Source organism: Nyctereutes procyonoides, unplaced genomic scaffold (assembly GCF_905146905.1).
Source record: "Nyctereutes procyonoides isolate TBG_1078 unplaced genomic scaffold, NYPRO_anot_genome, whole genome shotgun sequence".
Taxonomy (NCBI): Eukaryota; Metazoa; Chordata; class Mammalia; order Carnivora; family Canidae; genus Nyctereutes; species Nyctereutes procyonoides.
The window spans coordinates 29,772,915-29,800,301 of NW_026575042.1; the positions used below are offsets into that span (position 1 = coordinate 29,772,915).

At 39.5% G+C, this 27,387-nt stretch overlaps 1 protein-coding gene across 3 annotated transcripts in view; it reads left to right on the top strand.

The window, feature by feature from the left end:
* The first annotated feature begins 18,645 nt into the window (after positions 1 to 18,645).
* DNAJC13 (DnaJ heat shock protein family (Hsp40) member C13) overlaps positions 18,646 to 27,387 on the top strand; it is a 118,685-nt gene continuing 109,943 nt past the window's right edge. Inside the window, exons 1-2 of one of the 3 annotated variants that reach the window (XM_055321305.1) lie at positions 18,646 to 18,976; positions 19,607 to 19,696. The gene's annotated coding sequence lies outside the window, so the exon portion shown is untranslated. The remainder of the gene's footprint in view (positions 18,977 to 19,606; positions 19,697 to 27,387) is intronic. The other 2 variants (XM_055321306.1, XM_055321302.1) reach the window with 2 other exon arrangements.

A 27,387-nucleotide genomic window follows, 5' to 3' on the forward strand; every position in this document is an offset into this window, starting at 1 on the left:
AAAGCACACAGAAAACCTTGAAAGAATAGAGACCAACAGAATGTTAATAACCTCAAGCGGCTGAATTTGGAGAAAGGTGGGTGGTATGTCTCTGTATTGATTTTGTGTTGATGTATCTCTGTATTGTTAGACCGGTTACAATGAACAAAAGTTAGTTTGCAATTTCAAAAGTCAAATAAAATACAGTTGCTTTCTTTTTTCTTTTTTTTTTTTTTAATTCATAAGAGATGCAGAGAGAGAGAGAGGCAGAGACACAGGCAGAGGGAGAAGCAGGCGCCATACAGGGAGCCCGATGTGGGACTCGATCCCAGGACCCCAGGGTCACGACCTGAGCCAAAGGCAGATGCTTAACCGCTGAGCCACCCAGGTGTCCCCTTTATGTCAAATTTCAATGACAGTTGTTGATCTTTCCTGTTACTACATTCCATTTTGTTCAGATAAATTGTTTTTGGTGATCCAATTAAGTATATAAACCTATGCTGGAAGAAATTGATAGGTAATACTTCAAAAGCGAAATGGAAGCATGGTAATCTAATTTTATTCAGTAATGTAGGGTTTCCACAATCTCAGTAGAATCTTAGTAATTAGAAATCAAATTAAACAACATGTGTTTCAACTTATTATTTACCAGGCCTCTTCGTTGAGTTCAGAAACAGTTGCAATCAAAATGAAAGAAACAAGGAAGTAAAAAAAGAATTCAGTAGTCAATTAGAATTAAAAATTGAAACTTTTTTAAAAACGTATTTTCTTGGGATACCTGGGTGGCTCAGCGGTTGAGTGTCTGCCTTTGGCCCAGGGCAGGATCCGGGAGTGCCGGGATCGAGTCCCACATCGGGCTCCCTGCATGGAGCCTGCCTATGTCTCTGCCTCTCTCGGTGTGTCTCTCATGAATAAATTAATAAAAATTTCTAAGTAAATAAAGTATTTTCTTGGGGCACCAGAGTGGCTCAGTGGTTGAGCGTCTGCCCTCAGCTCAGGTCATGGTCCTGGGGTCCTGAGATTGAGTTCTGCATCAGGTCCCCATGGGCAGCCTGCTTCTCCCTCTGCCTGGGTCTCTGTTTCTCTCTGTGTGTCTGTCATGAATAAATAGGTAAAATATTTTTTAAAAATGTATTTTCCTTATAAAGTGAAGTGGTTAAAAGTATTAGAACAGAATACTAACTCTACATATATATATATATATGAGTTGGGGCAAGTTTTCTTATCTGTAAAAATAAGAACTAATAATTCCACTTCTCTCATAAGGTTCTGAAGGATTAAATAAGATATATATACATATATATAGTGTTATTAGCACAATGTCTGAAAAGAGCAATAAACATCAGCTGCTGTTATTATCATTTGGGACTGTTCTATGGTTAGGTATAAAACTGCATCTTAGTGATGCCCATCGTGGACTTAATGGTTGAATTCACTGATACTTCTCAGCCTATGTCTTTTTTAATGCAATTGAATATAATCCTTTTTTCCTATGGGAGTTTATATTATTTTTGTGTTTTCAACATTATTTATATTGAATTCTGCAAGATTGCTTTACTGCTGTTGGAAATTCATCTGTCTTCAAAATATTTAGAATTTCCTTGCTTTTGGAGACAGCTAAAAGAAAAAAAAAAACCACAGCTCACCATCTTCATTTCTGGAGATAAAAATGATAAAATATAGGATATGAGAGATGATCAAGGGATATAGCAAGGGAGTCCAACTCCAAGAAGATCTAGGATAAAGCATAACTAGAGGCTGTATTTATTAAAGGGGTAGGACACTTAGATCACAAGATTGTAACTTAAAAGAATCAATATCAGAACTGGGAGTGGTTGTTTTCAGGAAATCTTTGCAGACATTACCCATGTGGTCATGTACTTTATTTTTGTTCAGCTTGGCATAGGTAACATATAATAACATATTACACATGTTAAATATTGTGCATACATATTATATAAATAACTGTAGAAATAGTCTGAGCCACAGGAAGGCTACAATTTATTTCAGAGTGAGAAAGAATTGTACCAAGTTGAATAATAAAGTCAAGAGATATTCTTGCACATTTTTTTCTTGCACCTTTTTTGAAATGACCTATGTCCAATGATTGATTCTGGACTTGATTATAAAAGCAAAAGATTGGAAACAACCTAAATGTACATCAATAGGAGAGAAGTTGAATTATGGTTCATCTGTACAATGGAATAATTTCTAGCCTTCACAAAGAATGAGACGAAACCAATTTTGAAGATATATTGTTAATCAAAAATATAAGATATTGAGCTGTGGGTGTGGTTTGCTACCATTTATGTAAAAATTAACTATATATATACGTACACATATATACCAATACACATTATGCATTATTATATGTGCATACATCTGTAAAATACTCAGGATCATGGAATGGTCCTGATGCTCTATAGTTCTCATTCTTGTAACGTTCTAGAATAGCTGGGATTTAAAAAAAAAAAAACAGAAAAATTGAAATGCTATCAGTTTTTTAAGTGACATCTTTTTAGGGAGAGTAGTTTAGCCTTATTGGTACTTCAATGGAACAATTATCATTGCAATTGTAGTACTAGTAGAAGTAGCAGCAGTGTTTACTGTGCTCTTGCTATGTTCCAGGCACTTTTCCATGTACTTTAGATGTGCTTAGAAATCTTCGCTACAACTCTATGAAATGTGTGTTCTTTTTATTCATTTTAAGATGAGAAAACAGAAGCAGAGAGTTTGGGTAACTTGCCTAACTCTCTCCCTCTCAAAAGCAAAGTGTAGACTGTGTGTTCTTCATTCATTAAGGAGGAGGAACGGCCAGTATCATTCTTATCATCCATGTTCTCATCTGATTTCAGCAGGACCCCTGTCAAGATGAGTTCCTAGGTCACTGTGAACATAGAACTTGAAACACCTGCCTCACCCCACCTCAGACAGTTTCAATGAGCACTGAGAAGTGAACAAAATGCAATAGGCTAACATTTTTAAGAAAAATGACATGCATTTTATTAATTCTGAAACACTTAAGATAAAACAAGGTTTTTATAACCTCAATACAGGTAATATTACCATTTACCTAGCTGGTAATTTCTACAAGAAAAGTCCCTTTGTTCTTTGGATCTCATGTATTTTAGGAAAGCGATTTCTCTTTTTAAATAAGTCTTAAAAAGTTCCTACTGAAGAAAATTGCGGCAGAAATCTCCATGCAAGGGCACTGGGGACAGCAGACAATAAGGAGCAACTGAAGAAACAGACGATGACAAAGGAAACCCCTGACAGCTCCTACTGGTGAGCAGTAAGGAGAAAATCTCTTTGAGCCCAACTGTTTCCTAGCTTTCCCCTTCAATAAGGACAGAGCTGGCTCAGAACAGTCATAATTCTGAAAACTAAAATATACGCTAATGCTGCTACTGTGTCTTTTATGGGAGATTTTAAAAACATTTTACCCAAAGAGAGCACGTTGACAACTTCTTTATTCTCCAGAGCAAACCTCTTGCCCGGGATATTGGAGGTTTTACCAGAAGCTGGTACAAAATCGAGTTGGACTCGAACTCCCTCCCCTATAGAAAACTGAGCTTGGAAAATACACAGCACTGACACATCAGAAAAGATAAGCAAGAAAATGGTTAGGTTATATAGTGAGAGAGCATCATGACTCGATCATGGAAAGCTTTTTCTCAGCAACATCAGCTCTGAACTGTAAGCCAAAACACTGCTTATGGCAGCAAGAAGTTTACGGAGCAGTAAACATCTTTCCTCTCTAACTAGTCTGGCTTATAAAGAGAATAATTGTGTGGAGCAGATAACAACATGGATTACAGTGGGAAGTGAAGAGAGTCTGGAGCAGAATGGGGTCAGAAGTGAGGAGCTGAAAAAAAACAAACATTGATTTTATTTATTTATTATGGATTTTGTTTTTAAGCCTTTCATAGCAGAGAATGGACCATTGTCTTGGTCTGGCTACTATAGACTTCCCAATGCTAAAAAAAGGTAGAAAAGGGAGAAAACATCTCCCTTTTTTTGCCTTAGAAAGAGAAATGTCAGCAAAAGGTATTGGTTTATTTTCTTTGTTCTTTTTATCAGCAAAGCCAGTGTGCTATTGTTTGCTGGCCTAACAAAAATGAAATCAAGGCTTTCACTGAACAGCCTTCTATTCTTCTGCCAAATGCTGAATCAACAGCCCAGCTTCTGCAACAGCTTGCTTTAATGATCCTAGACAGTTTCTGTTCATGTCATATACTGGGTCACAAAGAGGAAAGAGGGATAACTGAAAGCAGAATGGGACAGAGACGAAATTAGAGCTTTGAAGGCTATGTGCACTGATACCAAACCAGTTTCTCAGAGAGGTGTAACTGGAATGTTTAGTAGCTGCCTACTACATATGCTTTGTAGTGATTTCATGTAGTATGGTAAAAAGTAATGTTTTCTGAAATCTCCATCCTTCTCATTCGACAGAGTACATTTAACTGTTCTCAAAAAATCCTGTTGTGATCTTCAAAACTTCCCTGGGAATTTTGTTTTATTGATTCTCGAAACTGTGGTGACCCTATCTGATGGACAGAATCAAGGTTTGACGCAAAATGAGATAAGCAGCTTCCAGTCCAGAGGCTTGTTAGGGTCTGGAGGTGCCCCATGATTCACCCCGGCCCCCTTCCCCAGACAGAACTCCAGTTCAGTTCCCGCAGTCCAAATTGCTGGAGCATTGAGTGAGCCCCCGGGGCTATGGTCACAGTGATGACTTGTAGTTACAATTGTGGTATTCTGAACCAGAGGAAGTCAGGGTTCCTTTTCAGACACTCAAGCCACCACACCCTCCTGTCTGGCTGGTGGCACCGGATTTGCCATCATCCAGGACCCCCTCAGTGGAAACGATGTTCAAGACCAGTCATGAAGGGACAGCAGCGAGGGATGATTAGCTGCTTCTCTCAACAAAAAACACTCTAATAATCTGAAATTATATAATCAAATGCCACCTAAGCCAATGCAGATTCTTACAAACAATATTAATCAGGGTGTTTTTGTTGTAAAAGTTGCCTGAGTAATGGGCTATGTAGGAGGCCTCTTCAACTCTGTTGATGGCTGAAGGCCTTTTGGTCATTTTTTTTCTTTTCTTTTTCTTAAAAGATTTTATTTATTTATTCATGAGAGACGGGGCGGGGGGGGAGGCAGAGACACAGGCAGAGGCAGAAGCAGGTTCCATGTAGGGAGCCCGACGTGGGACTCGATCCGGGTCTCGAGGATCACATCCTGGGCTGAAGGTGGCTCTAAACCACTGAGCCACCCGGGATGCCCTGGTCATTTTTTTATGTTAAAATCCCTTTGAGTGAATTGAGTGAAGTTGGGGGAGTGATTAAAAAGTGAGGTTAAAAAAAAATACAGCTGGAGAAAGAGAGGAAAAAAAGGGAGAGGTCAGTTAAACCTGTTTGAAGATAAAACCAGCTTTCCTTGCTCACCCTTTGAGAATTGTCACCACCACTAATGGCTGCGGTAATACATTCATCTACTCACTTCTTAAAATAGTGAGAGATTGTTCCCAATATTGAACTAGTGCTCCTTTTCCCAAGACACTTTTTGCCAGATGGAAGAACAGGTGAATGAGTTAAGGAGTAAAACTAAAGGGAAAAAGAAAAGAAACAACAGCTTCTAGGACCTCGTTTCTTCATATGCCTGATGCCATATAGATGTGCAAGTCAACTGATACTGTGATAAATTAACTCAAATCCTAAGATATAGACATTTTACATTTTTTAAAGGAAAACATGAAAATGTCCTCTTTAATCCATTAGCTTTGACCCTATGCATTTTAATTTCAGTTGATTTTGGATTATTTTGCAGTTTCACTTCCCCCTTGCCATTTATTTGATGTCAGTAGAAGCAGACTATTTAATTTCCATTTTTGTTACTCCTAATTTAGGCTATAAATGGGCTGGAACTGAAGGATTGGTTGCAGATGAGGGTAAATTATATTTTCTGTTATTTAAATTTACAGGCACAATATTTTTTTGAGGAGCTAATTCTCCTATAGGTCAAATTTTAATAAAAAGATAATATAGTATTATAAAATTGATGTCGATAAGACACAAAAGTAGTTCTTCCATATTATTTTAAGAAAATACTCACACACTTCCACACAAAGTGTGGAAGAGTTTTCCTCCATTTAAAAATCTCTAACATAAATTTTTAGAAGAATTATAAACAGAAATGACTCCTTAATGAGAAAGGAAAGAGGAAATCATGGCTAGTAGACTTGTGTGTTAAATGAAGCTAATCAGGTTAGAGCATGGATTTTGAAATCCAAGAGACCTGTCTGGAAAGGGTCTGCAGCATTTGGTGATAAGACATTGAAAAAGCTAACTAATCTAATGTCTTAGATTCCTCACCTATGAAATGGAAATAATAATAGCATGTTCCTTTACAGGATTGCAATGAAAATTAAATCAGATGATGTAATAAAGCTCATAGCACAGTACACAGAGTAACTATAATAAATGATAGACATGAGATAGGTTAATATATGATATACTTCTTTGAAAAATGGTCCAAACTTAACTAAATTTATAGATTAACTGGAGTATCTTTTCCTTAGCCTTTTGAGATAGTATAGAAATCCTTAATAACAAATTAATAACTTTTGGAAGGAGAGGGTGTTAAATAATGATTTAGCACATTTTGTTTGTTTCAGACTTAGGGTATCATAGAGTCATCATCTGTTTGAATTTCTCACTGTATTATTCATTGAGGACATTTTTGCAAAACCTGGGTTTATTCATGTTTTAGAACCAATTTGGTTGTTGACAGAGATTTAAATTTAGAGATAAAAACTATTTTGTTGGGCAGCCCTGGTGGCCCAGCGGTTTGGCAACGCCCTCTGCCCAGGGTGTGATCCTGGAGACCCAGGATTGAGTCCCACGTTGGGCTCCCTGCATGGAGCCTGCTTCTCTCTCTCTTCCTCTGCCTGTGTCTCTGCCTCTCTCTCTCTGTCTGTCATGAATAAATAAATAAAATCTTAAAAAAAAACTTTTGTTTTCATATTCGTAAATAATCGTAAATTAAACATATTTAAATATAGAGGTATCTTATGGCAAATATAGCTAGTAGTTATAGTTTTTCAAGTAATCAATATTTACACACAGACACATAGATTAATGAAATCCACATTAGAGAAAATATATGTCTTCTAAGGCTGTGTTGAAAACAGAATAAGAAGGATATTAAGCTTAGTGATTTGGTGAATTTTTAGAGTTCCTTAATCTAAGATTTTTGAAAAATCTTAGATTTTTTGATGGTTACCAGACCATCAATGATACAATTCAGCGTGCAGATAAAACTGTGTGTTGGAAATTCCTTGTTTTAGAAATGTTTAATGACCCTCATGAAAAAATTAACCCCTAAACTTCTATTACTATGTACATTTCTTTCTGGTGGAAATTCTCATTTTGTAATTCTCCTAAAACCATCTGTGTGATGCCCTTAGGTATTTTTTCCTCTACCTACTGCTGGTGGAACACAAACATGACACAGTTTCTGTTCTGGTCATAGCAGAAAATCTTTAAGTTCCTAAGGAGTAATACAAGCATCCATTCAAAAACTGGAAAGAACTCAAATACAAAAGCTAACCTTACACATAAAGGAGCTAGAGAAAAAACAGCAAATGGACCCGACGCCCAGCAGAAGAAGAGAGTTAATTAAAATTCGAGCAGAACTCAACGAAATTGAGACCAGAAGAACTGTGGAACAGATCAATAGAACCAGGAGTTGGTTCTTTGAAAGCATTAATAAGATAGATAAACCATTAGCCAGCCTTATTAAAAAGAAGAGAGAGAAGACTCAAATTAATAAAATCATGAATGAGAAAGGAGAGATCACTACCAACACCAAGGAAATACAAACGATTTTAAAAACATATTATGAACAGCTCTACGCCAATAAATTAGGCAATCTAGAAGAAATGGACGCATTCCTGGAAAGCCACAAACTACCAAAACTGGAACAGGAAGAAATAGAAAACCTGAACAGGCCAATAACCAGGGAGGAAATTGAAGCAGTTATCGAAAACCTCCCAAGACACAAGAGTCCAGGGCCAGATGGCTTCCCAGGGGAATTCTATCAAACGTTTAAAGAAGAAACCATACCTATTTTACTAAAGCTGTTTGGAAAGATGGAAAGAGATGGAGTACTTCCAAATTCATTCTATGAGGCCAGCATCACCTTAATTCCAAAACCAGACAAAGACCCCACCAAAAAGGAGAATTACAGACTGATGAACATGGATGCAAAAATTCTCAACAAGATACTAGCCAATAGGATCCAACAACACATTAAGAAAATTATTCACCATGACCAAGGAGGATTTATCCCCGGGACACAAGGTTGGTTCAACACTCATAAAACAATCAATTGTGATTCATCATATCAGCAAGAGAAAAACCAAGAACCATATGATCCTCTCATTAGATGCAGAGAAAGCATTTGACAAAATACAGCATTCATTCCTGATCAAAACTCTTCAGAGTGTAGGGATAGAGGGAACTTTCCTCGACATCTTAAAAGCCATCTACGAAAAGCCCACAGCAAATATCATTCTCATTGGGGAAGTACTGGGAGCCTTTCCCCTAAGATCAGGAACCAGACAGGGATGTCCACTCTCACCACTGCTATTCAACATAGTATTGGAAGTCCTAGCCTCAGCAATCAGACAACAAAAAGACATTAAAGGCATTCAGATTGGCAAAGAAGAAGTCAAACTCTCCCTCTTCGCCGATGACATGATACTCTACATAGAAAACCCAAAAGCCTCTACCCCAAGATTGCTAGAACTCATACAGCAATTTGGTAGCGTGGCAGGACACAAAATCAATGCCCAGAAATCAATGGCATTTCTATACACTAACAATGAGACTGAAGAAAGAGAAATTAAGGAGTCAATCCCATTTACAATTGCACCCAAAAGCATAAGATACCTAGGAATAAACCTAACCAAAGAGGTAAAGGATCTATACCCTAAAAACTATAGAACACTTCTGAAAGAAATTGAGGAAGACACAAAGAGATGGAAAAATATTCCATGCTCATGGATTGGCAGAATTAATATTGTGAAAATGTCAATGTTACCTAGGGCAATTTACACGTTTAATGCAATCCCTATCAAAATACCATGGACTTTCTTCAGAGAGTTAGAACAAATTATTTTAAGATTTGTGTGGAATCAGAAAAGACCCCGAATAGCCAGGGGAATTTTAAAAAAGAAAACCATATCTGGGGGCATCACAATGCCAGATTTCAGGTTGTACTACAAAGCTGTGGTCATCAAGACAGTGTGGTACTGGCACAAAAACAGACACACAGATCAATGGAACAGAATAGAGAACCCAGAAGTGGACCCTGAACTTTATGGTCAACTAATATTCGATAAAGGAGGAAAGACTATCCACTGGAAGAAAGTCTCTTCAATAAATGGTGCTGGGAAAATTGGACATCCACATGCAGAAGAATGAAACTAGACCACTCTCTTGCACCATACACCAAGATAAACTCAAAATGGATTAAAGATCTAAATGTGAGACAAGATTCCATCAAAATCCTAGAGGAGAGCACAGGCAACACCCTTTTTGAACTCGGCCACTGTAACTTCTTGCAAGATACATCCACGAAAGCAAGAGAAACAAAAGTAAAAATGAACTATTGGGACTTCATCAAGATAAGAAGCTTTTGCACAGCAAAGGATACAGTCAACAAAACTAAAAGACAACCAACAGAATGGGAGAAGATATTTGCAAATAACATATCAGATAAAGGGCTAGTTTCCAAAATCTATAAAGAACTTATTAAACTCAACACCAAAGAAACAAACAATCCAATCATGAAATGGGCAAAAGACATGAAGAGAAATCTTACAGAGGAAGACATAGACGTGGCCAACACGCACATGAGAAAATGCTCTGCATCACTTGCCATCAGGGAAATACAAATCAAAACCACAATGAGATACCACCTCACACCAGTGATAATGGGGAACATTAACAAGGCAGGAAACAACAAATGTTGGAGAGGATGCGGAGAAAAGGGAACCCTCTTACACTGTTGGTGGGAATGTGAACTGGTGCAGCCACTCTGGAAAACTGTGTGGAGGTTCCTCAAAGAGTTAAAAATAGACCTGCCCTACGACCCAGCAATTGCACTGTTAGGGATTTACCCCAAAGATTCAGATGCAATGAAACGCCGGGACACCTGCACCCTGATGTTTCTTGCAGCAATGTCCACAATAGCCAAACTGTGGAAGGAGCCTCGGTGCCCATCGAAAGATGAATGGATAAAGAAGATGTGGTCTATGTATACAATGGAATATTCCTCAGCCATTAGAAACGACAAATACCCACCATTTGCTTCAACGTGGATGGAACTGGAGGGGATTATGCTGAGTGAAGTAAGTCAATCGGAGAAGGACAAACATTGTATGTTCTCATTCATTAGGGGAATATAAATAATAGTGAAAGGGAATACAAGGAAGGGAGAAGAAATGTGTGGGAAATATCAGAAAGGGAGACAGAACATGAAGACTCCTAACTCTGGGAAACGAACTAGGGGTGGTGGAAGGGGAGGAGGGCGGGGGGTGGGGGTGAATGGGTGACGGGCACTGCGGGGGACACTTGACGGGATGAGCACTGGGTGTTATTCTGTATGTTGGTAAATTGAACACCAATAAAAATTAATTTATTAAAAAAAATAAAACTGTGGTAAGAAAAAAAAAGTTCCTAAGGAATACTGAGGAAGGACCAGAAGAATATCTAAACTATTGCTCAAAGTATACCATCTCACCTATAAATAAAAACAGTCATCAGGGCAGCCCGGGTGGCTCAGCGGTTTAGCACCGCCTTCAGCCCAGGGCCTGATCCTAGAGACCCAGGATCCGGGTCTCTGATCCTGGGTCCCAGGATCCTGGAGTCCCACATCAGGCTCCCTGCATGGAGCCTGCTTCTCCCTCTACCTGTGTCTCTGCCTCTCTCTGTGTGTCTCATGAATAAATAAATAAAATCTTAAAAAAAGAAGAAGAAGAAGAAAAAGAACAGTCATCAAATTACTCTTGGAAAATTCTGAACTTTGGCACCAGGCGGATGTGAATTTAAATTCTGATTCTGCCACTTACTTGAGTGGGGGCTGGGGGCAATTCCCATAGCCCTCTGAACCTTGAAGAGTTTCTTATCTATTCAAAACAGGTAACAACATGTTTTAACAGATGAGGGTGCAGGGTAAACTCTTAGTACACAGTAATGCCCTTCCCTTAAAACTCTTTGATCTCTCATGCCTGTCTTCAACTTCCATTGTCAACATAGTAATATAAAGCATCCTATTCTGTGAATATATATTCACAGACATAAAAAAAAAAACAAAACTCCTCAACTCAGAGCTGGATTTAGATCATTAAAAGTCCTCAATTCTATACCCATGAAGTAAGTGAAGGCAACTCAATAAAATTTTTATTTTTCCCATGATTATTATTTCGATGCATTTTATAAAACATTAACTAGCAAATGCTTTTTAAATTTCTTTTATCTTGGGGGTCCTTGCTTTGTTGGTGTCCTAGGCATTTTCTTCAACTGCCTACTATGTAATCCAGCACTGCCCCAAATGTTTCATTATGTGCTTCTTTTTTTTTTTAAACTTTTTTTTAAATTTTTATTTATTTATGATAGTCACAGAGAGAGAGAGAGAGGCAGAGACACAGGCAGAGGGAGAAGCAGGCTCCATGCACCGGGAGCCCGATGTGGGATTCGACCCGGGGTCTCCAGGATCGCGCCCTGGGCCAAAGGCAGGCGCCAAACCACTGCGCCACCCAGGGATCCCTCATTATGTGCTTCTAGAATTACAGAGAAAGAGAACAAAAGGCATATAAGAGAGGAAGTTAACACTTAGGAAACATGAATGATGCTTAATAAATGGTCCATAAAAGTTAGTTTTCTTCTGCCCTTCTTTCTTGGTTTTTAAAATTTAGACAGTATGAATTTACTCTTTATAATGAAAGATAACAACTTGCCAGGTTCATACTATTCCCTCTCCCTTACCCCATTTTTAAGTTTATGATTTTTATTCTATTATGCACATTTATAATATTAAATAATATTGGTTCATCATTATTAGTGTGTCTTGACCCTTAATCCTCAAAACAACCGTAGTTGATATGTATATTGCCTTCCTTTAATTGATAAGGAAATTGAGGTTTACAGTTAAGTAGCTAATAAGTAGTAGAATTGGAATTTGAACATATACAAGATGAAGGAAAGATAAGAGAAAAAATATGCCTCCTCAAGTAAGTAAATGCAGCATCCAAAGACAATTATAAATGGGGGAAAAGTGGGCTTCACTTATAACTAAACCATTGTTTCTTTCTAGTACAGTACACTGTTTTCTACTCCTAAAGTTTTGTCTGACAGGCAAATCTATAATAGGCCCAATTTAACTGTACTATTCTTTGAAATTGGGTGGCTGCAATGACTAATATATGTGAGTTAATTTTATATTAGTAAGATTTTTTTCAAATTGCATTTATTAGTAGATACCTTTTATTTTTGCTTGACATTGATTTACTATTTATTATTTGCCAAATCCATAGTATGGATTTGAGAACCAGTAGCTGAGCTTGAAATACTACTTCCTATATTAGTTTTATTTTCCTTTATGCTAAGTAAGTGGCTGCCACCTCATTTACTGCTGCTCAGAAGGAAAAAAAATGTCATATTTTTCTTGGAAAAATTAGGTTTCATACAGAAATGGCAGTCATCTTCATGTGTACAAAGTCAGCAAGAATTTAATTGTGTAATTAAGTTTTATGTTCTTGGATGAACATAATATGAACAAGTCATTATCCAATATCAACAGATAGACATCTTTTCCTGTAGTTGAGATGAAATTTTTTTAAGATTTATTTATTTATTTATTCCTGAGACACACACACACACACACAGAGACAGAGACAGAGAGGGGCAGAGACACAGGCCAGGGGAGAAGCAGGCTTCAAGCAGGGAGCCTGATGTGGGACTTGAACCCGGTCTCCAGGATCACGCCCTGGACTGAAGGCGGCGCTAAACCACTGAGCCACCAGGGCTGCCCTTAATTAACTTTAGAGGACGTTTTCTCACCTTGATTTCTATGTGAATGGGCCTTTGGTATTCTAAGAACTTCATGATCAAATTTTGGTTCATTACTCAAATATTCTATTGTGCAAACAGTGCATGCATCTAGGTCTTTTTGTGTCATTAATATTCATGTATGACTTTAGCAAGGCAATTCTCTGTGTTCTCTTTTAAGAAATAAAAAAGTTAATGACACCTTTTTGGCATGAACTGTTTTATGATTTTGCATGATAAGAGGATTCAGATACAGTTGTCAAGAACTTGAACTTCCTGTTTTGTGAGTAATAGATAGTTTAAATGTCTGTTTACCTTGTCTTGGTCAGATGGAGGAAACTCAAGCACGAGGGTTATATAAACCAGCTGGAGAGGCTGGGATTAACTTTAGTGTAGGAATCAGCAGGTAGGTACTATGTGTTTTTAGTAAGCAGGTGCTCCACATAACATATTTTAACTCTCACTACCATCTCTCATAGTATCAATATCCCTACTTTAGGATGAGGGAAGTGAGGCCCAAAGTGGGTCAGGAACTTGCCTGTGATCTTTTACCACTTTATATTTCCTTGAAAGGCTGATGGGTAAAAATGTCTGACTGTAATAATTTCAGAGCAGATTGGGCATCTTGTTCACTTTAAAACCCTCTATGGGAAAACATATATAGGTGTAGATTTTGTTCAAATCTGGTAATACTGAAAGTGTTTGCATTAACTAGTAAGAATATTTGAATTGGAAAATCCTCAGCAATGTGTATATTACAAAAAAGAGAGAGAGACAGGGAGAGAGAAGGAAAGCCTTTGAGGTTAAGTTTAACCAAAGAACACAGAAAGGCCTTTTCCTTAATCAATTAATATTTCAATAATGGTTTCAAAATGTTAAACGACATACCAAGTATTTCATTTTCCTCTTGATTCAACCCTGAAAATATGATCAGAACTAATTTTCTGTAATTAAATGAAAGCATATTTTTGGTAATATAAATTCAAAATCCTTTATATAACAATGACACTTTTAATTTTTTTAAAGATTTTATTTTTTAATTCATGATAGACACACAGAGAGGCAGAGACATAGGCAGAGGAAGCAGGCTCCTGCAGGTAGCCTGATGTGGGACTAAATCCCAGGACCCCAGAATTAAAACCTGAGCCAAAGGTAGATGCTCAACCATTGAGCCACCCAGGTGTCCCAATGATACTTTTTAAAAAGACATTTTCATTTGTAATAATTGGCGCAATTTTTTTAAAAAGATTTAATTTATTCATTTATGAGAAACAAAGAGAGAGAGGCAGAGACACAGGCAGAGGGAGAAGCTGGCTCCATGCAGGGAGCCTGACATGGACTCCATCCCAAGTCTCCAGGATCAGGCCAAGGGCTGAAGGCGGCACTAAACTGCTCAGCCACCCAGGCTGAGTAGTTTTTAAATGTAGTTTTTGAATGTTGGTGAGGTCTGGAGTTGACGGCCAAGAAGTAATTCTTGAGACGTCTTTGATGCAAAAGGTGGTTTTATTAAAGCACGGGGACAGGACCAGTGGGTAGCAAGAGTTGCTGCCCTGGGATTATGAGGAGCAACTGATTATATACTTTGGGGTTTAGGGGGAAGTAAAGATAAGGGAAGTTTCAAAAGGATTTTCGTTTGCTAAAGAAGATTCATGGGACACCAGAGGATTTGCAAAACCAAGGTTTTTTTTTCCTCTAGCAAGGCATTTACACAGTAAGACAGTTGGGAGCTTCCTGGAGGAACATTAGACCCTGCCTGCCTCAACTATTTATCAACAGGCTGCAGGTTATAAGGACATTTAGTTTTATCTACATTTCCTTCTGCCTTTGTTTCCCACATCATTAATAGAGTTCCTGGGGTAGGATTAAGTGAGCAGGGGAGACCAGACTATGATTTTTTTAAATTGTGGAAACTGTGTATGTGCACAAACATACGTACATGCATCAAGGAATCCTTGTGTCATCATCATTCGTCACATGTTAGCAATAATTTCAAGTCTATGCAACTATTAGAATAGTATAGAGGAACACAAAAAAACTATGCAGTGAGATAAATCCTTGAGAAAAACTGACAAAACAACCACATAAAAATTTTAAATGAATTCTGGTAGATGATTCTGAGGGAACTACAAGCTTGCCAACTCAACTGAAAAGTATTTTCTGTGTGTCTGCACAGACTTTCTAAACCAGCATCTTCCAAGAGAAATATAATAGCAGCTACCTATAGCATTTTACATTTTCTAGTAGCTACATTTTTAAAAAAGAAACAAGTGAAATTAAATTTAATAATGTATTTTTTTAGATTTATTTATTTGAGAGAGAGAACCAGAGGGAGCATAGGGAGAGGCAAAGGGAGAGGGAGAGAAAAACTCCAGCAGGCACCTTACTAAGTCCAGAGCCCAAAGCCAGGCTCCATCTGATGACCCTTTGATCATGACCTGAGCCAAAACCAAGAGTGGGATGCTTAAGCAACTTGGTCACCCAGGCACCCCTTTATTTTTTTATTTTATTTTTTAAAGATTTTATTTATTTATTCTTGAGAGACCGAGAGAGAGAAAGAGAGAGAGAGAGAGAGAGAGAGAGAGAGGCAGAGACACAGGCAGAGGGAGGAGCAGGCTCCATGCAGGGAGCCTGACGTTAGACTTGATCCCAGGTCTCCAGGATCACACCCTGGGCCAAAGGCAGGTGCTAAACCGCTGAGCCACCCAGGCTACCCAGGCGCCCCTTTAATAAAGTATTTATTTAACTAAATATATATCCAAAATATTATTTCAACATATTTTCAATATACAAATTATTAATGCAGTATTTTACTATTTTTCATATTAAATCTGGTGTGCATTTTATCTTTATATCAAGTATTCAGGATCTACATGGGTTAGTGACTACTGTACTAGAAACACTTCCAATCTTGCTGAATTACACAGTTTGTAGGGATTTATCCTGGATCTGGACATCAATATAATTTGGAAGAACAATTTAACAGCAATATGGTGAGTGTGAGTTTGATAAACTCACATCTTGTGAGTTTCCTAAAATCTAAAACCTCTCCTACCTTATAAATTAACTTACACCACTGATGAAGGCTACTGATACCTAAAAAGCTGTGAAATACTGTCAGTATAGGTTACACAATTTAGAAGGGCATCTTCTATGTTCTTTCCTAACTAAATTTGATTTGTGTGCACTATGAAAGTGTCAGGAAAGCTAATGCAAATTCAAATTTTGAATAAAAGGGCAAATCCAGAAAGAAAAGTCTGAGAAGCTTGCTTTGTATCTGTCACTCTTTTAAAAAAGAATGCCTACGTGTGTTGGAGGTGGGGGTGGGTACTGATTTAACGGAAGAAGAGGGAATGAAGAGACAAGTCCTCCTACCCTTCCTGGCTCTTGCGTTTAGTTCTAGTGTCCTAAGAATGACACTGACAAATTTGTACAAATCCAATTAAGAGCCACCAAGGCAATTGTGAAAAGGTTTGAAACCACATCCTGTAAGCAACAGCTGAAAGCATGAGGGATATGGCTTCTGAAGATGGGAAGCTGTGGCTGGGGTAGTCACAGTGGTAACTAGAGGAGAGTGACACAGGTAATGAGCTGTATGGGCAAATACATAAAGGGATGTCACACAGAGGAAAAAACAAAAACAAAATACTTATGAAAGAGAGGTCATAAGTAAGTTGGTTGAGTTAGATAGCTTCTAAAAATGAAGATAAATGTTTTGGGAGGCAGGCAATTTTCCACTACTGGGGCTGGGGACATTTTGGAATGCCTAAGTCTCCTCCCAACTCCTAGAACTGATACTGTCTTATCTCAAATTTATTGAACTGAGAGACAGTGTGGAGGTTTACTACTCCACAGGCCTTGATGTTACCAGTCCTGCAACTAAATCTCTGCTTAACCTTTAGGAGTTAGGTCACTTGGGCAAATCTCTTGCACTCCCTGGGGTTGCTTCCTCTACAAAATAAAAATAATACGCTCCATACAGACTTCTGGAATTACTGGGAGGCTTTGCAACCTATAGCATGCTGCATACACATAAGTTTCTGTTTCCATGGGATAAGACAAGAAAGCCCCTTAACTCAGCCCTCCTTTTTTCTTCTCCTCCCCTTCTGCTCAGTATAAGGTTCTGTCCACACCCAGCTATTCCTGGCACCACCCCTTAGATGCATCCTTATCTTTCTGCTGCAGTACAGGAAAGACCACTATAAGGTTAAATACAGTCTTTTTCTGCCCCAAGGTAGGGCAAAGAAAGGGTCATTAAAAGCCAGAAGCAAAGTCTGTACAAACTACTGTCTACATTTTTTCATTCTGCAACCACCATCTCTAAAACCAAGTCAACCGCCGAAAGGGACTCTGAGAAATCAGTTTCAACACTGCGCTGCAGAATATTAAACTGCTTATCAGACACCTTAAACCTTCATGAAATAATATATCCATGCAAGTCACCCCCATCCTTTTTTTTTTTTTTTTGAACTTTGCAGCAGAATCATTCATTTTTGAACTTTCATCTTTAGAACTCAGGTCTGGGAGACTGAAGTGCCTTAAACTTGTTCACAGTCCCCTTTTCCCCCTTTTCTGAAACCTGACGCCCCCACCCTCCAGCTAGCTCCTAAGTGTGTTCGGGGAGATGGTATTGGGGGTACAAGGCTACGGAGTCAGACCGCGAGGGCTCAAACACTAAGCCCGCTACTGTGGGGAAGGTGCTTTCATTTATCTGCAAACCAGGATAATTCCTACTTTCAGAGTTGAGGATTAAGTGATGCAAATAATAAACCCCTGACATGTGGCCAGCAGACAATAGACGAAGCTAGCCGGCGCTCCAGCAGACGACGGGCAAGCCGGAGGCATCTCCCGAGCTTTAATCTTGGCGACATCCCAGACCAATCAGAACGTCGTTCCGGGAGGTCTCAGGAGGGTGAACCTGCTGGCTCGCAATCCAGCCAAGCCGAGTAGCAGGCTGAGCCTTCGGATTGCCTCGCGGACACTCCACGAGCATCTGAAAGCCCAGGGCGAGACTGGGGAAAGGCTCTGGCACAGGACTTCGGGGAATTAACTGTATAAACAGCCTGGACCGGCAGCCCCGGTGGCTCAGCGGTTTAGCGCCGCCTTCAGCCCAGGGCGTGACCCTGGAGACCCAGGATCGAGTCCCACGTCGGGCTCCCGGCAAGGAGCCTGCTTCTCCCTCTGCCTCTCTCTCTCTCTCTCTCTCTTTCTGTGTCTCTAATAAATAAATAAAATCTTAAAAAAAAAAAACAACCTAAAATAAACAGCCGGGACGCAGCAGGCAGCACTACCGCCCGCGGGACCCTGAGCCACACGCCGAGGGGCGTGACCCTCGCAGAACACGCCGGAGGGGCGTGGCTCCATCCGCGCGCACGCGCACCCGGGGCGCGCCCTCGCCCGCGCTGCGTGGACTCCGGCTCCTACCGCTGGCCTCGTCGCTCTGCGCATGTGTGAGTTCTGGCGGGCGGGCTCGCGGGTAGGAACCAGGAGGTTCTGGGAAAGGAGGCCGATGAGACGGGGAGAGCCGAGCAGTGCGCGCGGGAGGGCGGGACAGAAGGCGGAAGAGCCGGAATCAGCTGACGGGGTCTCGTGACCGCCGGGGCGGTGGCGACGCAGCCGTAGTGGAGCGCGGTTGCTGAAACCCTGAGCGAAGATGGCGGCCTCCAGAGTGAGCCTCTGAGAGGCAGAGGGAGGAGGCGGAGGGGGCGGGGAGGCCGCGCCGCCGCGGCACCAGGAACCCGCGGCAGCGGAGCTACAGGGCCGCGAAGAGGGGAAGGGGAAGTGGTGAGCGGGAGGAGGCCGGAGGGCACCTCAACTTACTCGGGACGCAGAGCCGGCGGCGGGAGGAGCTCGGGCTGGAGCGTCTCCAGCCTCCCGCGAAGGTAAACCACTCCAGGCACCGGCCTGTGGGGCTCTGCCTTAACCCTCTCCCCGCGCCACGGGGACTTGGGGGGCTGAGGGCTGGAAGAAGGAGGGGTGGTGTCTTGGCCGCCGCAGCCTCCAGCTGCTGAGGAGAGCAGGTGACGCTCCCCCAGGGCTGCCGGTCGGGCTCCCCCCGTCGGATCCCCCCGGCTGCAAGGGACATTCTCCCAGGGCGCTGCCGTGTCCTGCCCCACCCCTCCGCCCCTCCCTCCTTTTTTTTTTTTTTTTTGGATTGTTTGTTTCGTTTCCTACTCCCCTTGGTCCCCAGATTCCCTCTGCACATCCTTACCCCCACACACCCCTCGTTCCCCTCCGGGCTCCGCCCTCGGGATTCTCTCGCGGCTTCCTAGTCTGAATGCACTTTTCTGCTGGTTGCCGGCAACTCTTGTTTGTTGGGGTCCGCGACCCTCCTTCCCCTCACGTGCGGCGTCGACTTTGAGTTTCTTGGATCGGCTTTGTTTCATTTCCTTGGGAGATTTGGGGGGGGGTGTGGTGTATGGGGAGGGAAGGACCCGCGACGTTTCTTCCCCAGGGGCTTCTTCCTTTTCCAAAATCAAGCTTACCCCCCAAGGTTTTTTACTTTCCTGCAGGGGAGCCTGTTTGGTTCACTGCTGTGGTTTTGCCTCTGAATGTGGCCTTTGGAGTGAGTGAAGAAGGACTCAGACGCTCAGTGAGTGGCGGTGAGACGCAGATTTTGACTTCTTATCCTTAAGAAGAGTGCCTTCCCCTTACATTGTTTTCCTGTGGGGTGTTCAGTTACCCACCCTGGTCTTGAGGTGTTTGTTGTTGTTGTTTTTTAATCAGTTGATGTCTTTAGATTGTTTCATTTTCCAGTTGTTCGGGGGAGGGAGGCGTTAAAAAAAAGCCGCCCCCCCCCCAACGTAGCTGTGGTCTCTCTCGAAAGTAATGATTTCGCTCTTCTCTACTTTTCCCCTTTTTATCCTACTGTGATTTCCTTCAAACAGGAGGGCCTCCGCTTGATGCTTTTACCTCCCCTATGGAGGGCTTTGCGCTGTAGAGTTATTTAGAGTCTCTTGGGAGTATGATGTTTTCGCAAAAAAAAAAAAAAATAAAAATTCAGAGTCTGCCCCAGTGATTGTCTTTCTTACTGTATTTTCTTTCTTACTCTATGGATCTGATCGATTTCTAGGTTTGAAAGTACCATCTGCAGAGTTTGAGGAAATTACAGTGGTCAGGTTTTGTAGTATATCATCAGGACTCTGTGAGTCTATGGGAATCTGAAATAGGACTTGCCCTAAAAATTAAAGAAAGAAAAAGAAAAAAGAAAATTTGAAAACTACCCGTAAGAAACTGGCTATTCAAAAAAGACTTGATTCACATTTCTTTGGTTTTGGAAAGTGCTGAATTGTTTGACTGATTTTAGCATGTAAGCTAAAACTTTGTTAACATTTTAAATGTATTATGAAACCATGTTTAAGCAGCTATATCTCAGACTTGGCTTCTGCCCTTAATGTCACGATGGGGCATAAGTCCTGTTTAGAAAATGTTACACTGTATTCCTAGTTTGAAAACAGGAAGTAGAACATATTAAGGGAGGAAAAGAATAGTCAGAGCGTTATTAAGAGATAGGAATGTCAAGAACCTTAAGTCTCTAGTTCATGGAAAATACCACCATTTGTATTCCACTGGGAGGCAATGGATGTTCCTCTTTTTCTATAGTGACAGTAGTAAATGGGCTAAACTATATAAGCATTATCAATGCAAAAGTTAAGGAATCACGGAAAGCAGGAGTTATTTATAAGAATTTAACTTTATCCACAAATAAATAGAAGCTAGTTGCCAAGGTAGACTGTAACAATGCTGACTTCATTAAATTTGTAAAAAGCTTGATAGCGGAATCTGGTTCTCAATACATACTAAATTACAGTTGAAATTAAAAGATCTGTTTTAACTAATTTGGCTCCATTCCTTAACCATTTCTGTTTACACAGGTGATTTTGAGATTTTTCATAGCACTTACCTTTCCCCTGCTTCTCTGATTGAGGTACTTAAAATTAGTAAAATTGAAGCAAGGCTGTGCAGAGAAACTATAGCAAGGATTTGGTTGCTAATAGTTTTAGGCCTAAATGTTGACTGTAATTTAGCAATGGTTAAAGGGGAGTTGTTTAGAAAGAAATCCTTTGAATCACTGTTTCTCAACTTCATGAAACCCAATAAAGACCCCCTTTTCATTTCAAACAGTTTGTAACACCTGCTCTATTATCAGGAGATAGTTTTTATATAACCACCTTCTGACTCCGGTCTTGGGATAAAAGAAGCTTTGCTCTCACTGTTGCACCAAAAAAGAATGGGACTCACTTTAAATTCTTGACCTTTCTTTTTTTTTTAAAGATTTTATTTATTATTCATGAGAGAGAGAGAGAGAGAGGCAGAGACATAGGCAGAGGGAGAAGCAGGCTCCTTGCAGGGAGCATGGTGTGGGACTTGATCCTAGGACCCCAGGATCATGACCTGAGCCACCTAGACACCCAAATTCTTGACTTTTTTTGACACCTGCTAAAGAACTGAGGTCACAGAGCAAACCACTGGCCTAGAATTTAAGGGGAGAGAGTAGACATGAATTCAGTTTCACATTCATTGGATATAACAGTGGTGAGAAGAGTTCAGCTAGAATAATTGACAGGCTGATGAAGGCCGAGTGTACCTTTTTCCAAGGTCTTTCTCCACAACTCACTGGAGATTCTAAGAAAGAGGAAGGAAGGAAGGAAGGAAGGAAGGAAGGAAGGAAGGAAGGAAGGAAGGAAGGAAGGAAGGAAGGAAGGAAGGAGAAAGAAGAGAGAGAGAGAAGAGAGAAAGAAAGAAAGAAAGAAGAGGAAGGGAGGGAAAAGAAAAGAGGGAGGGAAGGAAGGAAGGAAGAGAGAAAGAAAGAAGGGAGGAAGGGAGGAAAGAGAGAGAAAAAGAAAGAAAAGAAAGAAAGACAAGAAAGAAAGAAAGAGGAAAAGGGAAAAGGAAAAGGAAAAAAAAAGATTGTAAAGAACCATGGGGAGTCTTTGGGGTCTGTTGGGGTGCTGATATAGGAGGCGAAAAGCAGCACAGCTTTCAAGAGGGGCACAAAACTCTATCTCTTTGCCTCTTTTATGGAACAAAAATCTTAATCTGTGAAGGGAAGGGCATCCCTGCTGGCTCTGTTGGTGAGCATTCATTGAGCTGGGGCAAAACAAGAAAAGGGGAAAGAATCTTCTCCAGGAGGGGTACTGAGGTTAAAATGCAGCCAGGATGAATAAGAAGATCATACCCCTGAGATCCAGGAATACAGTATATACCTAAGACTGAACCTTAATTGGAACTACAAAGACTGTATCTCCACTCCCTGCCACTCTAAGAAGTTTTGAATAACAAGTGAATGCAGACTATTACTAGGAACAATATCATGCCAAGAGGCACAGCACAAAGAATCAAATAGACTTTGCTTTAGTAAACCATCCCCCACCATAGGCACTAACTATTTTGCAGATTTTTGAAGCCTGTGGTGCACTGAGAATAACCATAGCAACAGCAAATCATAAATCTAGCCCAATTCCTAAACAGATGAACACAAACCCTGCACTAAAGACCTAGTTAAGAAAAGATGTGTCCATTTCCAGCCACAAAAATCATTTACCTCAGTCTCTACTGTTCTATACATGTCAAGTTTTCAACCAAAAATTATAAGGTATACAAAAAGGCAAAAAATTCTCGAGAAAAAGCAGTCATCAGAAGTATACTTAGATTAATATAGATGCTGTTATCTGCTAGGGGATTTAAAATTACTATATGTTAAAGGTTGAACAGAAGAGTGGGCAACATGCAAGATCAGGTGGGTAATTGCAGCTGATAGAAACTATCAGAATAAAAAGAAATGCTAGAGTTATTATTACACAGTAAAGAAATGAAGAATGCTTTTGGACTTATCAGAATTGACATAGCCAAGGAAAGAATCAGTGAGGGTAGAAGAAATTACCTAACTGACACATAAAAGTTAAAATGAAACACCCTAGAGCTTGGGGATAGATATATTTATATATCATTTTAATATATAAATGATTGGAATCTCACAAGAAAAGAGAATAAATATTGAAATGTTTGAGGAAATAATAGAAAAATCTCCAAAATTAATGACAGACATCAAACCACAGATCCAGTAGCTTAGATAATACCAAGGAAGGTAAATCCCGCCCCCCTAATCCGAACAGAACTTACCTTGACATCATATTTATAGTGATGTGAACAAAGGACAGAGAGAAAATCTTGAAGATAGCTAAAAGAGAAATCTATACAGAGGAACAGAGTTAATAAAACAGAAACAGGGCAGCCTGGGTGGCTCAGCGGTTTAGTGCCACCTTTGACCCAGGGCCTGATTTCTGGAGACCTGGGATCGAGTCCCGCATCGGGCTCCCTCCATGGAGTCTGCTTCTCCCTCTGCCTGTGTCTCTGCATCTCTCTGTCTCTCATGAATAAATAAATAGGAATCTTTAAAAAAACAAAACAAAAAACCCCAGAGAAACAGTGCAAACAAGTAGACAATTGGGTGACAACTTTAAAGTACTGAAAGAAAAAAGAGCAAAAATATTTTTTCAAAAATGAAGACAAAATAATAGACACTGTCAAACAAAACCCAAGAAGATAGTCTCCCCATTTACATGATAGGTGAATTCCTAGAAAATTCTATACATGTTAAACTCTGCGAAGCATATTTTGTGATTTGTATTTAATACAGAATTAAAATTGGGATTAGTTATAAATGAATTTTTACCTATGTGAATGCCCAGTTGGATATTTGAAAGTCAGTTGAGGGTAGTTCTTCAGCCCATGGGTCTGTATTGTACATTGAGGTGTATCTAGCCCCATCCATTAAATCATAGTAGAGTGGTCACTCCTTATTCACTTTTCACAGTTCAGGTTTTGAGGTCAGTAGCGATCCAGAGTCAGGTAATCCTTCTAATGAATTGTCAGGTCAGTGGTCTCCTAATGCTATGGCAGTGTCTATGTTACCTCATATAATCTCATCACATAGACATTTTTTCTTAAAAGAAGGCTTAGTAACTGTCGTACAATAAGGTAATTTGAGAGAGACCGCATTCACATAACTTATTGCAGTATATTGTTATAATTGTTCTATCTTGTTAATATGTTACTGTACCTAATTTATAAATTAAACTTTATTCTAGGTATGTATGTTTAGGGAAAGAGAGTGATAGGGGATTTGATAGTATGTAGTTTCAGGCATCCACTCAGGTCTTGAAGCACATTTCCTGTGGATAAGTGGGGAGTACTGTAGTTTTATTTTTTTAAGATTTTATTTATTTGTGAGAGAGCACACATGTGAGCATGAACCCAGGGAGAAGCAGAGGGAGAAACAGACTCCTTGGTGAGTGGGGATCCCAATGTAGAACTTGATTCCAGGATCCTGGGAGCATGACCTGAGCTGAAGGTCAACGCTTTTTTTTTTTTTTAATTTTTTTTTTTTTTATGATAGTCACAGAGAGAGAGAGAGAGAGAGAGGCAGAGACATAGGCAGAGGGAGAAGCAGGCTCCATGCACCGGGAGCCCGACGTGGGATTCGATCCCGGGTCTCCAGGATCGCGCCCTGGGCCAAAGGCAGGCGCCAAACCACTGCGCCACCCAGGGATCCGTGAAGGTCAACGCTTAATCGACTGAGCCAACCAGGTGCTCCTACTGTAATGTTTCTAGTCATAGTGTCTCTTAGGGCAGCATCCTGCCCCAACCATTACTTTAAAATTGTAGTGTGGTGCTCAACACATTTTTCTGCTTCAGCAGTTTTCACATGCTCAGCACATGCCAATCAGTAACATCTCTTGTAGTATGGAGTGATTTCTAATTGTGAAAACTCCTTTGAGAATCACTGATTTGAGGAATATTTTTGTAATAAGTAATGTAAACCAACATGGTTGTGATCATCTTTACTAAGATATTAAGTGTGGTTCAGCAAAATCTTTATCAGTAAAGATAAACATAATTTGCTAGTAGTTTTCACAGGCCCTTAACTTTATTCAGCAGCCTGCATATTTGAATTTTACTTGCACTTTTATAAACTGCTTATTAAGAATAGTGATCTCTAAAACAACAAAGTCTACATTCAATGGGATTTTATAGTTGCAGCATTCCAAGTTTCCCTTAAAAGTAGACCACACACCTAAGCAGTGTTCACGTATTTAGTGCATGGCTATTGGTAGTATCTCTGTGCAGTTGATGAGTAAAAATTTGGTCTTTGATGAACAGATCAAAAACAAAACCCCAAAGCAATCTAAAATAATTACCTAAATGTCTTGATTTTTGTCTAGTATAGTTGCCAGAACATAATGGAAGGATTGATAAGGTTATGAATGTAGGAGATTTTTCCTGATATTTCATAAATTCTATGCTAATTATAGTAAAATTTAAATTCTTATACATGGTTTTTAGACATGTATTCATTAGTCATCTAGTGCTATGAGGTTTCTCTCCCCCTCAAACTTCTAGTTAAGATACAGAGTGTATTTTGGATGTTTACCAAATCCTAGAGTAGATAAAACCATTCCTTCCCCCAACCTTAGATCCGCTGGGTTTAATTTTAAAAGTGGAATTTTCCTTTTTTTTTTTTTTTTAACTGGTAGATTTGGGGGTGTTCTGTAAAATCTGAAGAACTATGGCAGAGTTAGGAATAACAGGGACATTTCAGAAAGAGCCAAAGGAGAAACCTACATGTTTTTTGCTATTTTGTGTTGGGTTAAAGGGAAATCTAGTAGCCTAAGCTCCTTGTCTTTTAATACTGTGTTTGCCTATTAGAGCCCTTACTATAAAACTTCCTCTAAGATGTATTTGTAATATACTTAGGAAATTTAGTCCTCCATTATACATTCACTACAGTGATAGAAAAAACAGCAACAAGTTAAAACATGGCGATTGAAAATCTCTTTTACCCATCAGGATCTATTTAGTGTAATAGAGCAAGATTATTAAGTACCTGTTTGTGAGCTGAAGAAGAGCTTATTGAACTAGTATATTTTGTTCTTGCATGAGCCAAGTTAGCTTTAAAGATGAAATAGAAATTAGGTCTAAAAATCTTCTATGTGTACAAACTAAAACTATGTAAATGATCATAGCATTGATTTCACAGAATTGCTTAAACACATTTGTTTGGTAAATATTTAGATGAGTATTTCAAAGCATTTTTTCATTTTGGAAAGGAGAGTCAAATTCATGCATCTTTCTTGGAAAACAAACTTTTTGTGATTACAACAGATAGAGGTCTATTTTGTGAGAAGTAAGAATTATTCCCTCAGATAAAATCAGCATACATGTGATTAAAATGTAAAGATATTTATTTCAATATTTATATTGAATAGGAAGGGACAAAATTAACTGCTGTGATATTTATGCTTGCCCCTCCCCCAATTAAGATACTGTTTTTTTCTTAAGATTTTATTTATTTGTTTGATAGCACAAGCAGAGAGGGAGCAGCAGGCAGAGGGAAAGGGAGAAGCAGGCTCCCCGCTGAACAAGGAGCCTGATTGTGGGACTCTCGCATTCCAGGACCCTGGGATCAATGACCCAGTCAAAGGCAGATGCTCAACCAACTGAGCCACCCAGGCGCCCTTAAGATACTATTAAAAATGTTTCTTCAGATTTAGGAATTCCTTTTGAGTTTCCCTTGCCCTTTTATTTCATAAATGTATATCTGATTTCTAATGGGAAAGGAACAGATTTTTTAAAAAGAATGGAGAGATGGATCATAAATTATTTTGCCCTACCCTGTGGTGGTGGAAGTATTTAAAAGTTCATTTTAATGTGGCAGACAGTGCAAAGGTTTCTGTATTCTAATTCTGAGCAATTATTTAGAGATAAGATTGTCAGCTGACATTTGATAGTACCACTGGCTTTCCTCTCCAACCACATTTATCTCTGGAGTTAGTGGGTTCTTCAATGCTTTTAGAAATCTAAGATAGGATGTATTAAAACCTTACTTTGTGGTCTATTTTATAGTTGTTTAAAGACCCCTGTACAGTAGGTATTATACACATTACGCATACTGATTTGTTATTTTTAGAAGGAAATGCTTTTGTCTATACTTGTGTTATATATTAAAACATGAAGTTAAAGATTAAAAAGAGGGTTAAAGTTTATATCAGGTTTCCCCTGTACAGAGCATATTCTAAGTCTGGTTGTAGCTTTTTAATCAGGGTAAAAATTAATGTTCTGTTAACTATATTTTGTCCTCTCTTCAGCAGCACATCTAAAATTGGATCATTAACTATTTATATTTTTACATTTTATTTGAAACAGAACTAGCCTAGTGATTTAATTCACTCAGATTTTGAATCCAGTTACAAATCAAGAAGGTTTTTTTTTTTTTAAGATTTTATTTATTTAT